The sequence below is a fragment of the Lineus longissimus genome, chromosome 18 (assembly GCF_910592395.1).
Source record: "Lineus longissimus chromosome 18, tnLinLong1.2, whole genome shotgun sequence".
NCBI lineage: Eukaryota > Metazoa > Nemertea > Pilidiophora > Heteronemertea > Lineidae > Lineus > Lineus longissimus.
This window is the reverse complement of record NC_088325.1, coordinates 9576603-9591803: the sequence shown is the minus strand read 5'-3', so window position 1 is coordinate 9591803 and position 15201 is coordinate 9576603.

The window sequence follows — 15201 nt, the reverse complement described above, 5'->3', positions numbered from 1 at the left end:
CACGACATAAGACCATGTACACGACGTGCTATGACAACACCTGCACGACATAGGACCATGTACATGACGTGCTATGAACGTCACCTGCACAACATGGGAACATGTACATGACGTGCTATGAACGTCACCTGCACAACATGGGACCATGTACATGACGTGCTATGAACATCACCTGCACGACATAAGACCATGTACACGACGTGCTATGACAACACCTGCACGACATAGGACCATGTACATGACGTGCAATGAACGTCACCTGCACAACATGGGACCATGTACATGACGTGCTATGAACGTCACCTGCACAACATGGGAACATGTACATGACGTGCTATGAACGTCACCTGCACAACATGGGAACATGTACATGACGTGTTATGAACGTCACCTGCACAACATAAGACCATGTACATGACGTGCTATGAACGTCGCCTGCAGTGAAAGGGTTAATTGAGGATGGCTGCAGACATAAACGAGATTTGCAAATTTCATGATTTGTATCTGTCACGGAATAACGATACAACTATTGTTTTTGTTAACTTTTTGTTAATTGTCACTGGAAATGCAAAATTAGTTTTTCGAAACGCAAAATTAGTTTGTACAGTCCTACCAGAAAGTAAATGGCCACTGTTTTTAAAAAATATCACTGAGATAAAAAAAGATATTTGAATGCGATTTTCAGCAGAGTATGGTATATCTAATTCCGTCCCATTATTATTGTGTAACAAACATTTCCAAAAAGGTCCAAAAATCACTTTTTCTATTTTATGTGCCTTTTCAAAAATTCAAATGAGCCCATTAACTGTGCTTTATGACCATCAGTTTTTGGCACTTGCAATTCCATAGAGTGTGTTCGATAGTCATGACAAATGCACATTTTTGCTTAGGATTTTTATGTTATTTTGTTTATCTCTTCCATAACCTTTGATAAAGATCCCCAATCCTTCATGTATGAGCTGAGTTTGAGTTGGCCATAAAGACCATCACTGACTGCATTGCTGACTATGAGGGGTGTTCTCAAAGGTCACCAGCTGTCTGAAAAAAACAATCACCTGTTGCGAGATAAAACTAATCTTCAAAATGAATGAAATTAGCAGGAATTTTCTAGTAATGAAAGCAAAAAACCTTTGTTGCATAATAGTTCACCGATACAGTGTGAAAAAGCACGCAAATAAAAAAGTTACTTTTGGGACATTTTTAAAATTGCCTGTAACATAATGAAGAGACAGGATTAGCTGGGTCCTAATATAACAGATACATGACCAACTAGATATACCATTCTCTGCTGAAAATTGCATTGAATTATCTTATTCTATCTCTGTGATATTTAAAAAAACCTGTGGGCATTTACTTTTTGGTAGGACTCTACATGTAAAGCTGATCAACTGACTAAGATGGAACTGATTCTGAATTCGTTGTGACGAAGTCACTGTTGTCGTCAACGACTTCTATTTTAGCGATCTATATAACGATTTATGTTATCAAATGCCGTGTAGGCTAAAATATGGGAATCACCGGCGCTTGCTCAAATATTGCATCATTATTATTGTTTAATAAAGGTTGCACTGGAATGGGAATAAGGTTCTTTTTAGGTTGTAAAATTGTAAATGTGATATTATTTCATGAAGTATATAATTTTCTTGTTAAAAAATTCATTGTCAACAAGCTGACAGATTAATCAGTGTGTGATGTCGATAAAGAATTTTGGGACCATGGTGGGTGTTCCCAATTTGAAATTATTATCAGAGTTGTTTGCTTTTAAGATTTCTAAAAGATGGCTTCAAGAAATGAAAAATGGTTTTATGCGTCCTGACCCATCAAAGTTTAACATTCACGAATTGTTCTGCTTATTTTCACAAGTCTATTTCTAACTCGTTGTTGTATGATTCGTCTTCCTTGAAGTTGTATACTGATGCAATTATCAATTCTTATCTTGTACCCCCCTCCTCAAGCCTTTGACACCTTTACGACATTCACCTGTTAATTTTCGGCTAAACTACGACAAGGATCATCACACACTGATGGAAATTTGCCATAAGCATCACTGCATGTACTGGTCATATGGAAAGACTTTCGACATCTCATCATCTCTGGGCCTGGGCATGTCAAAAGATAAAGACGTCTCTTCACCAGTGACGGCCGAAATACCATAAGCACTACGACCACACAGTTACCCATACTATGTTACGTAGGCCTGTCCTTTGTCCGTTTTTTCCTTTGGTGGTTATCCATTTTAGTGTTAAATTGGCTCTTCGCCGTCCCAATGAACTGCGTAGAAACACGAGCATAAAAATTGAACAGGAAAATGGAGGCTGCACTGCATCTGTGCATGCGCGCAGGGAAAATCCCCGTTGGAAGTCCAGCCGACAAGATTTCACCGCAACATCACTTTATCGCCGTCAGTCGTTCCACAAGACTTTGCGATCAACAGCCCAGTTTATCGGCAAGATTTGAGGCTGGATCACTGGAGGCTTACAAATCAACGTCAAAGCTACGGACGGCAATGCACAGATAATGCATAAGATTCCCCAAAATTCGACGCCGTCTCTTGTCGAAGCTTGAGGAGGGGTGGTAAACGATACGAGTTTATAATTGCATGAGAGGGCCGTGTCAATTTTATATGATTATCAATTCTTCTTTGCCTGGTTTGGTGAGTTAGAGGCTGGGTAGCAACAACTCTTAATGCACTTAAAGGGTTACGCCGTTCGTAATTACCTGTGGTCCAGTGAAATAGAAATCCACTAATACACAATGCCGTAGGGCAGTTATTATGGAGACAAATACGTTTAAACTTGGTATTCATAGTATTTGTTTATCAGTCGACAAAACAGCAATGTTGAAATTTTATATTTAGTACGTAATTCCGCAATTGGACATTTTAAAATTCAATTACAAATTCAAAATGTTTAACGAACGGCGTAGGCCTTAAAAAAGATAGATAAATTAATTGTATCATCTTCTGTGTTGTTTTATCCGGTGGCAAGTAATATTTTTTCGGCAGCTATTGGTTAAGTCTGGTGGAGAGGTCTCTTGTTTCTTATATTACTATTTGAAGTAAATCATCCCTTATTGTGGTAATAACAAACTAATATCTTATAATGCAGCTGAATAGGAAAGGTGGTGATTTATTATTGTTTGTCATTGTTTATCGATGCCATTAAGATGACATCGTCACATGAAAGACGAAATGTTTCATTTCTAAGGTACCTCATTGACCCATGCAGAGCACTTTGTCACTGGCAATGCCCAACAGAGGTTGTAGTGAAGTGTGGCAGTGTCAACTTAGTGGTTATCCGCACATGGCTCCTCTGCCCTAGTAGTAACCTCTACTTCTTGGCGTTCAACTAGTAAAACATTCACAATGTTCGTTTTCTTGTGTGGCGAAGGAGTACCCAACATTACATGTATTTTTTGCTGTTAAGGGTTGACCCATGGAGGTACTATTATAAAACTTCCTTGGTTGACCATAGATACCATCATTTTGGTTAGAAATTGAAATCCTAAAACAATAAGAACTTCTTCAAACTGAAGAGAATGCCCATTCAAAAGTATGGGAGGCTTATCCCTGGAAAACAATGAACAATAAGAACTCCTTCAAACTGAAGTGAATGCACATTCAAAAGCATGGGAGGCTTATCCTTGGAAAACAAATAACAATAAGTACTCCTTCTAACTGAAGAGAATGCCCATTCAAAAGCATGGGAGGCTTATCCCTGGAAAACAATGAACAATAAGAACTCCTTCAAACTGAAGTGAATGCACATTCAAAAGCATGGGAGGCTTATCCTTGGAAAACAAATAACAATAAGTACTCCTTCTAACTGAAGAGAATGCCCATTCAAAAGCATGGGAGGCTTATCCCTGGAAAACAATAAACAATAAGAACTCCTTCTAACTGAAGAGAATGCCCATTCAAAAGCATGGGAGGCTTATCCCTGGAAAACAATAAACAATAAGAACTCCTTCAAACTGAAGAGAATGCCCATTCAAAAGCATGGGAGGCTTATCCCTGGAAAACAATGAACAATAAGAACTCCTTCACAATGAAGAGAATGCCCATCCAAAAGCATGGGAGGCTTATCCCTGGAAAACAATGAACAATAAGAACTCCTTCACAATGAAGAGAATGCCCATCCAAAAGCATGGGAGGCTTATCACTTGAAAACAAAGAACAATAAGAACTCCTTCACAATGAAGAGAAAGCTCATCCAAAAGCATGGGAGGCTTATCCCTGGAAAACAATGAACAATAAGAACTCCTTCACAATGAAGAGAATGCTCATCCAAAAGCATGGGAGGCTTATCCCTGGAAAACAATGAACAATAAGAACTCCTTCACAATGAAGAGAAAGCTCATCCAAAAGCATGGGAGGCTTATCCCTGGAAAACAATGAACAATAAGAACTCCTTCACAATGAAGAGAAAGCTCATCCAAAAGCATGGGAGGCTTATCCCTGGAAAACAATGAACAATAAGAACTCCTTCACAATGAAGAGAATGCCCATTCAAAAGCATGGGAGGCTTATCCCTGGAAAACAATGAACAATAAGAACTCCTTCACAATGAAGAGAATGCCCATTCAAAAGCATGGGAGGCTTATCCCTGGAAAACAATGAACAATAAGAACTCCTTCACAATGAAGAGAAAGCTTATCCAAAAGCATGGGAGGCTTATCCCTGGAAAACAATGAACAATAAGAACTCCTTCACAATGAAGAGAAAGCTCATCCAAAAGCATGGGAGGCTTATCCCTGGAAAACAATGAACAATAAGAACTCCTTCACAATGAAGAGAATGCCCATCCAAAAGCATGGGAGGCTTATCCCTGGAAAACAAAGAACAGACTCCCACCCTTGAAATTGGCATTCACTTCATTTTGAAAGAGTTCTAATTGCTATCAGGATTTCATATTCTAGCCAAAATGATGGTGCCTATGGTCAACCCATGCAATAAAGTTGTTTGATGACTCCATAATGACACCATAATGTAATGAGTACTATCGAAAATCCGAGGCTCATGCTGGTATGTAAAAAACAGAGAATAAAGTTTTTGTGGTGGTAACAAAAATTATGCTTTTTACATGATTTGTTATCTTACAACACCAACAAGTGTGGGACTTGTGACCTTTTCAATGAAACAGTTCGGGAATTCCTAATGATGACCTAATTCCTGGTGGAAAGAACCATGCTGGTTCAAACCAGGTCTAGCTTCTGCTTTAGGTGCCCTCTATGGCCTCGAGTTAGAGAGGGCAGCAGACGAGTGTTCAAAGCTGTCTTGCAGCCCGGAACCATTCTAGTCCAGATTACATTATTTGGCAGGTGGATCAAAAGAAGGAAACTTGTCACGTCCAACAAGTAGTGTTTTGTTTTCCCTCGGATATGAATCTCCAGATTACATTATTTGGCAGGTTGGTCAAAAGAAGGAAACCTGTCGCGTCCAACAAGTAGTGTTTTGTTTTCCCCTCGGATATGAACCTCCAGATTACATTATTTGGTAGGTGGGTCAAAAGAAGGAAACCTGTCACGTCCAACAAGTAGTGTTTTGTTTTCCCGTCGGATATGAATCCCTAGATAACATTATTTGGCAGGTTGGCCAAAAGAAGGAAACCTGTCGCGTCCAACAAGTAGTGTTTTGTTTTCCCCTCGGATATGAATCTCCAGATTACATTATTTGGCAGGTTGGCCAAAAGAAAGAAACCTGTCGCGTCCAACAAGTAGTGTTTTGTTTTCCCCTCGGATATGAATCTCCAGATTACATTATTTGGCAGGTGGGTCAAAAGAAGGAAACCTGTCACGTCCAACAAGTAGTGTTTTGTTTTCCCCTCGGATATGAATCTCCAGATTACATTATTTGGCAGGTGGGTCAAAAGAAGGAAACCTGTCACGTCCAACAAGTAGTGTTTTGTTTTCCCCTCGGATATGAATCTCCAGATTACATTATTTGGCAGGTGGGTCAAAAGAAGGAAACCTGTCACGTCCAACAAGTAGTGTTTTGTTTTCCCCTCGGATATGAATCTCCAGATTACATTATTTGGCAGGTTGGCCAAAAGAAAGAAACCTGTCACGTACAACAAGTAGTGTTTTGTTTTCCCCTCGGATATGAATCTCCAGATTACATTATTTGGCAGGTTGGCCAAAAGAAAGAAACCTGTCGCGTACAACAAGTAGTGTTTTGTTTTCCCCTCGGATATGAATCTCCAGATTACATTATTTGGCAGGTGGGTCAAAAGAAGGAAACCTGTCACGTCCAACAAGTAGTGTTTTGTTTTCCCCTCGGATATGAATCCAAAGTGGAATTTTGCCTCATAGGTTGTGCTCTTTATATTATAGTTACTAGTAATTTGACAATCTTCAGTTGACAATCTTAGTAATCTAAAAAATACCACTCGGCCCGAGACTTAGTTGTGGTAGGTGATCAGTTGACGAGTGAGTTATGCTAGACTGAGAAATGTAAAGAAAACATATTCTTGCCATGCTTTCAGCAAATGGTAAAATAAGATCGGTACAAATTAGCGTGCTTATAATTCTACCGAAGACCAGTCTGACATATCATGTATCATTAGTAATACACTCAATAGATAAATTACATAACATCCTGTTGAGTAGTAATCGGAGCAATTTGTCTGTTTTCAGGAAAAGACCTCTTGACATTCAGCACGGTTGGGTTTGGAGCAATTGCAATTTTTCAGTTTTCAGCAAACGCCCCCTAGTTTAGAAAGCGTGAATAGATCGATATGATTTTCAATAGCGAACAGCGCCGAGAACTGACTTGCTACACATTTACCACATAATGAAAAGAAATTCTTCAAGCAGTCTCAAGTTAGAGCGTTTTCATCGTCTCGATGGACGGACAGACAGACGCAGAAGAGGACGACAATACCGTGCCGCTGGCCGAGGGGTAAAAATTGATGGATATTTTAATTTCTAATGATTTCTTACCTATCAACGTCAGGAGGCATATGTGGTATAGCAAAGTCAGGAGGCATATGTGGTAGAGCAAATGAATAGCATGTACTCATATCAAGAGAACACTAAATTGCGCGCTCAGTTGCTCACTTCACAAAAATTACTCCTTTTTTTCCTGGTGAAAATAACAAATTAGACTTTGGCTCGATGTTGGCCTACTGATAAGATATAAGACATAATCAGACTTGATCGATGTTGTCTTTTCATCGCATAACGAGTAAAATGTCTTCACACTCACATTCACCAGTTTGGTTTGGTATAGATATAATCACGAAATTTGAGCTTGGCTTGGCTTTGCAGTTTTTGTCAATGAAAATCACTTATCATAAGCATTTTATTTTGGTAGACCAACAGATGCAAGCTATTTATCCGATTGGAGTTGTTTGCACCTATATGCTGATATGCTATATTAAGTATTGTTTTGTGCTTGGCTCGAGCAGTATAGTGTTTGAAAACTAATTATCAATTTATCTTTTATTTGAGGGGCAAAATGTCTTAAAATCGGTCCAATGAATATGTCCTCCTGGGTTTAGTAGTAAAGCATATAATTATATATTCTTGAACAAAATGTTTTACGTTCGTTTTTTGGTGTAGATATTTTATTTGGACCTGTATGAAAAGAAACACGTTGGTGTTCATCTTGCGATCAATACGAATAGTCAAGATGAAAAACTAGAATAAATGGAGAGTTTAGTTGCTGGAGGGCTCTGTATCACTTCTTGAGTTTTGCATTCAAAATTGCCGAGGTTGTGTGAAAGCTGTTGACGACCTATTTCACATTCCACTTCTGATTAGCCCAGACCGAACAGAAAAATAAATATGAAAAATTTGACCCCTGACAATCACAGTAAAGGTGCCGGTTCTTTTGATTTTCTTGAAAAATTACAGACCCATGCTAGCTTTGCATTATCAACGTCTCTAAGGGCCTGGCCATTTAGGATTTGGTAGTGCATTGATTTAGTTCGGGGATCATTTTTTTTGCTAATTAGCCACTTTGAGGTCATAGATTTATAGATAGGATTTGGATGTGATGTCACCGGAGGTCAAGACGAGCATTAAAATGAAAAAGAAATATTCTGTTGTGAATTTGTTTTAGATTATCCCATTCTGGTCGTAGCTTGCCGGATTATTTCTTGAAGGGAGACTATAGGCAGAAGCCAGGTAGGTAAGATAAAGTCATGCAAAATTTGCCGATAGGGGTCTCTGCTATCTCACAGTTCATCGAAACTGTTCAGGCTTGTACGAGGAATATGTTATTCACGGAATCAAACACAACCAAAACCCTGAACTGTGCATATATAATTCACCCGAAGATGACCGTGTTGACCCCCTAGCGCCTGCCTATATTGTCTGTAATCATTTCATCTTTCTTTAGAGATGGCAGCTAAAAAGGTGAGTATTTAAAGCTCATCGGTCAAATATACTCCCTCTGTGCCATGCAAATGAGTTGGGCTCACGGTATGTAGATTACGAGTCAGTCCGAAATCAGTCCAATCCAATCCAATCTGGGTTACCCCGATCGTCGCGTAAACGGGGACGTAGACTCTGGGTGCCATGTGCGCTAATAACTTGGTCGATAAAAACAAAGGTATAGTCGGTGCAGGATAAAAAACGTTCGTTGGCCTCTAGGCGCCCGTCCTCCCGAGAGCAGCCTGAAACCCTTCTAGGGATGGTGCCTCTGCAATTAGTGGGGCCAGGCTGTTCCATTCCCTTGAAGTTGTCGGTAGGTAGCTATGTACGTAGTATCGGTGATGTTCGTAATGTGTTTTTAGATCAGTGCAGAATATACTCATTACCCCCCAGTGCACACCTGTGGTCATGAATGAATATTAGAATGGTTTAAAACTCTTAGACAGAATGTAACGATCAATTTAATGTTGGTTTGAGGAAAATCCGAGAGCAACTGCGAAAATTAGGGTATCTGCCCATTTCGCCTTAACCTTATTCGCCTTATCCAATTTTGCCTTCTCCCATTTAGCCTTCTCCTAACTTGCCTTTTCTCAATTCGCCTTCTACGATTTCGCCATCGTCTTATCTCGCCTTTGTTCCAATTGGCCTTCTTCCTAACTCGCCTTCCTCTCATCTTGCCTCATCCTAGTTTGCCTTTTCTTATTTCGCCTTTGTCCTATTCTGCCTTGGTTCCATCCTGCCTTATCTCATCTTGCCTTTTCTTGATTGACCTTTGTGTCAATTTGCCTTCTTCCCATTTTGCCTTCTCCCGTTTCGCCATATCTCACCTCGCCTTTTATCAATCCGCCTTCGTTACAAGGGGTCTATTATTCGCGGGGGGGGGGGAGGCAGTGTTTTGAGTAGTTTAATGATTCTGTTCAAAAAAACGTTGGGACTTGTATTATCTCATGCTAAGTTATAGCATTGCTGTGAATGAAGAACATCAAACATACCAAAACCATCTAAAGGGAACACTGCGTGGGACGTTCTTGAGAGCTAACTTGTTCTGTGAGAAGGCCTCATAATTCCCCAATGATCAAAGGAATACATCTTCCAGATTGCTGGATTTGAGTAGGCCTATTGACCATAGTCCATAATAAAGAACTTCAGAAGCACTCACACTTTGAATGATCAATAAAATACTTAGCACCCCCATCCCTCCTATATAGTACCAGGTCACAAGTCTTACTCATCAAAGAATGCCAAAACACTATGCCAAAATATTTCCATGAAAGACTTGGAAAACTCTAAGATTTGACAAACATGGGTAAAGATACTAAGTTGGTTTTGGAGATACATGTAAGCTTACATGTAGATGGTTCACAAGTTATGAAGATTTGAAAATATTGGTAATTAAGCAACAGCCTTGGGTAGGGTACCAAAACATAATTCGTGGAAACACTCTTATATGAAAGACTGGCCCCACAAACATGGGTAAAAGAGACAAAAGTCTTTTGTAATATGGTATGTAATGTAATATGACTATAATGGCTGAGAAGTTATCTGCACTTGTAATTTTGACAATGTCCACCGGGTTTTGGTTGGGGGTACCCACGAATGGACCCTAGAAGCCCTTCAACACTGTTGAAGACACTTTCATATGAGGATTGACTCAACAAACATGGGTAAAGACACCAAGTTTGTTGCAAAGTCAGTAGGAAGAAGGCGAAATAATACAAAGGCGGGGCGGGTAAAGGCGAGATAGGATGAAGGCGAATTAGGACAAAGGTAAATTAGGACAAGGTGAAATAGGAGAAGGCAGATTAAGACAATGGCAAACTGAGACGAAGGCAAGAATGGATAAGGCAACTTGTGATAAGGCAAGATAAAACAGAGGCAAAATAGCATAAGGCGAAAAATGAAAAGGCGAAAAAAGACAAAGGCGAGATAGAATAAGGCGGATAGGGAAGAGGCAAAATTGGAAAAGGCGAAATAGGAGAAGGCGAAATGTATATTTTTTAAAGGCAAAATGGGAAAAGGCGAAAAAAGACAAGGCGAAATGGGCATGAACCAAAATTAGAGCAATATGCAACATTTCTGAGTATCTTGGAACCAAACTATAATAGTGAACCCATGTGGTTGATGAAAAACATGGCGATACCTCCAAGAGGCTATTGAAATTGATTCGTATTTGGACATTGCTCACGGATCATTCTAAGTTCATATTTCGGGTAGCTGTATGGAAGCTTTCATTCGGAGTGACCCTCTACTGCTCAGCAGGTCGTGACACCAACTGTGGTAATGGCTGGAACTGAGGGTCGACACAAGTGCATATATACCCATGACACGATTGTGTATTGGACCTGTCCGCTTTAAGAACAGGCCATCCGTAATAGACGCAAGGACCCAACGCGCCGCGTAGCGGCAAAATAGCGAAGCTGGCGGAACATTTATAACGGGTCACCGTGATCTCATTATGATTATGGACTTATAGCGCGATTATGGGGTTGTAACTATTTTGCTGTATATTGTCACGAGCAAAGAAAAGCACGCGACCTAACGCCAACCTATTTATGTAAAGTGATAATTAGAAGGTATATAGTTCAGGAAATGTTAATAAATAATCATTCCTTATCGTCTTTTGAGAGCATTTTTAATTGTAAAAAGTATATGCCTACGTCACAGAGTCTCTGCAATGGTCATTTTTATCACAGTAGTCTCGCGCAGCCAGACCTTTTTCACTTATTAGTCTGGCGAAAGCCAGGCCTTCTTTGTACTAGACGTTTTCAACCACAATGTGTCTGGGCCGAAGAAACACTGCGCAAGATTACCTCGAGCTGGAGCTAAGAATAGATTATGAGCATACTTCCTCATTGAGTTTTCCCAGAATGGTGCATATCGCGCGAAGCTACTTCGCCTAATATCATTAGGTCCCGCGTGGTGGCGCTGAGGCGGCCGCTGTAATCAAGAGAGTGGTTGAGTCACTCTAGAAGCTACTTGGTGATAACAAATGACGGACCTAACCGAAATTGCTCACATTTTCGCATTGCTAAAATGAAAGACCTAATACTGAAACCACATGGGGTATAGTGGTGTCTGTTGACTGTGCAACAGACACCACTATACCCCCTCACACTCAGAAACCACCACCCCTTCCTGCAACCTTAATACTTCTCGTTATAAGACCATTGTGATTGGCAGGTTTCACAAGCCTAACGAGGAGCTACGCACGACGAAGTATAAGTATTGCATTTGGTTGAAGATTTTTTGATTTTTCCGATTCACCAGTAGTTCTACAATTACTAACATAAAGCAAAAGATAATTTACGAATGTTGCGCAAATGCATAACACATGACGCCACATACCTTCGTAGTTCATTGGGCTAACCGGAAAAACGCCGACTGACCGACCGACCGACCGACCGACCGACCGACCTACCAACCCAAGGAGTTTCGTGTGATATATCCAATCCACGATAGCAGGTCATGTGAAATGAAATTGTAAACAAGCGCACGTGCGCTGTTCAAATGACAACAAATGCATATTGCGCGTTGCAGTTCATGCATTGCATCGGTCGAGACACTCGAGTAGAAAAACTACAGTGCATAGATTAGGCCCAAATCATGTTTTTATATCCACCGACCATGTAGACAAAGCATATCTTTAGAGTATCGTTATCAGTTCCTTACTGCGTGGGCTCGTTTTCCCGGTATAATTGACTGAAGATGCTGCTGTCAGACATGTCGGAATCCATCACGTCTATTGCGCTGGGCACTACACAGATACATGTGCTATAGAAAAGCGAAAGGGATACTGCATATGACGGTAGGTCGGTCGGTCAGTCGGTCGGCGTTTTTCCGGTTACCGTTCATGGTAACATTGGTCATACGGATTGCGAAACCTACATGTACCCTAGATCTGTAGAATTCTTGAACTTGACAATTTGCCAGACGTGTGTCGCGTTATACCATAAAAGGAGTTATAAGACGTTCTCTCATAATCATGTTTATCAGAACCTTTTCAAACACTTTTCAAAACAGATTTTTTTCATACATTTAGTATCGGGTTGGCCTATTTTGAGCGAGTACAACACAAAAGGCGGTTTGTTAGTTGTATTTCTACTACATGTAGGTCCATGGCATATCACAGGAGTATATATTCCGCAAAAAAAAACAAAAACAGGTGAAACACCAAATATGTTGATCAGCGTGATTTTATAGCATGGGCGACAAAAGGTTGTCGTATTTTATCAAAAGAAAAGTTTGAAAATCATTTTTGCGCTGTAGACTACAAAAGATTGTACAAGATTTTATTTGTCAGCCAATTGAAAAAAACGTGTCAAAAATTGCAATGTCCAAAATGGTAATCGAGACACACAGGGACACATGTTAACCAAATGCTATGGATCACCTGTATCGTTATTTTTGGACCGTTTTTTTTCTTGACAGATAACGGTCATAGTCTGAAACAATATTCCCACCAGTTAGTGCATGGAGAAAGAGGCTGGGGGCAGTATCGCAGCAGGATGGTGGGCCAATTTTACTAAGTGTATATTATTTGCATGGTTAAGACTTGCAAGCAATGATTTTGAAATCTTTTATTTGGCACTTCATACACATCCCATGAGATTAATGAAATGTTTATACACACTGTGGGGGAAATGTGGATTAGGAAATGCATAGATTTTCATTACGATTAGCTGGGCGCCTTTTGAGATACCGCCCTCTGAATTTTGGGATCAGATTTGGTATCAACGACATCATTCTGGTGATATTTCGACACTGCATGTGTTGACACATTTAAATTTTGCCATTAATCTAAAACCATCGCACCTATTTTAAGCAAAATTTAGAACGATGTGAAGAACAGTCGGGACTTATTATCCATCAAATCTCATTGTCATAGACTGGATATCTTAGTAGTTATTATCCCCTAAACCTCGGTGCGTTTTTTATCCCTCCGATATAAATGCCTTTCGCTAATGCAGACAATGAGATGATTACAAACTGACAAAATACTAATCTCCGCTGCACGTGGCCAGAATTTTGTATATTCTTAACTGATATAATTGAAACTATTCAAAATCATAGTAAAGCATTTTTGTGTCACCTTGTTGAGATAAATCTCATTGTTATGCTGACAGTATTTCCATGCTTCCTCCAACTTTTGACTAAGAGGCCTGGGGAAAATTTACTAGGGCATGGAGAGAGGTCAACATCTGTTCAGTGAAAGGTAACTGCGTCGTTCGCCCCAAATCTGCTTTTTTAATGCTAACCAACGGACAATCTAAAAAATTATGTTGTTAAACGTTTGTCTTGTTATTGTTGTAAATGATTGTGTACAATGTATACTGCATGTCCTATATCGAACTCTTGATATATTTCTGCAGACATTCAATATTGATCATGTTGAAGATGATTCAGAAAATGATTTACTTTGAGTTTCAGTCATAAATCTTTGATCATCCATGTCTCCTATGAAACACAGCAGTTCAATGTTAATTCGGCCGCCCGTTTTATGTTTATACTATCTAATTGATACTGCTGAAACCATGAATGGGGTGGGGCTAATGCAAAGACATTTCATACGCCAGATCCGATTAACTTGACTAAAACAGTGCGTGTTGTCTTTATCCACTAAACAATAGAAATTGGAGGCTACAACTGAATGGGTAAGATGAAATAAAACGATAAGCTATGATATTCATTATTTTCAACTTAATCACATACCGTATCCGCCCAGTCCTATCAAGGCTGCATCCAGCAGTGTATGACAACTTTGACCTGATCCGTTTTGCATCCAACCTCCGCAGAGGCGTGCAGCGGTATCTATTGTTGTTACAATGGTTGTTGTTGAGACGGACAACCCTGACAGTTCCAGTTTTTAAAAAAAAACATTGACCAAGAGGCGTCGTTTTTTTATCGCCTTCGTTTATGGCTTTGATTAGGTGCAATATTTCCCTTTCACTTGTGCTCTACTCTTGTTTGGGGTTTGATGGTTATATTTGTAGGCATACTGATACAGTATATTCGAGGTTATATTTGTGTCTAACCACTTTCACATTGACTCTTAATCCTGTCGTGCAGGATATTTTCACTTTCATTTTTAATCAGATACCCTCGGTTTACTTTGAATAGTTACATCTAGGGTCTATTTATTGTTATCAATCCCTTTAACACTGACTCTTAAAGGGAATTTCGCAGCGATTCGGCTTACTTTTGACTCAATTAAGGGTTGGGGCGAGGTGATGATAGCCATGAACAACGTCATTTTTTGAGAACACGTCTTTCCTCTTAACCCGGACAATTCATAAATATATTTTTACAAGCCGTTTCCAGTAGCTTTGGGATCCAAAATCAACAAGATCAGCTTGAACTTACTGACAATTTTATTGAGTAAAGAATTTGGGCAGTGCTATCAGTGCGCAAGAACAGGTGAAGTTTGGAAAATCCAAAGCGATTATGCAAGTTTAAAAATCGCATTCTTCCAACCAGTCAGTGCAGCTTCACAACGTTCCTAGAGAGATTGCAACGTGAAACTCATGAATGGTCGATGACCGATTTCTGCTGCCAAAGGATCAAGTTCGGGAAAGGCATAAAAATCTATGTAAAGCAATGGGTGTGCGGATTATCCTGTCCTGCGGATGAGGAGGAATCGATGTCTGCTGTTGTTGGCAAAGAGAAACAGGGAAAACGCAATATTAGAGTCCCAATTACACAGAAATCTAGGTCTGTGTATAGTATAGCGGGGCCATAAAGGATTATTTGTACGAGCTAGACCCGTGGGACATTCGCATTGTGAGCCTGGTGACCAAATCGAGTTATAGATCGTTTCACTTGGTATTC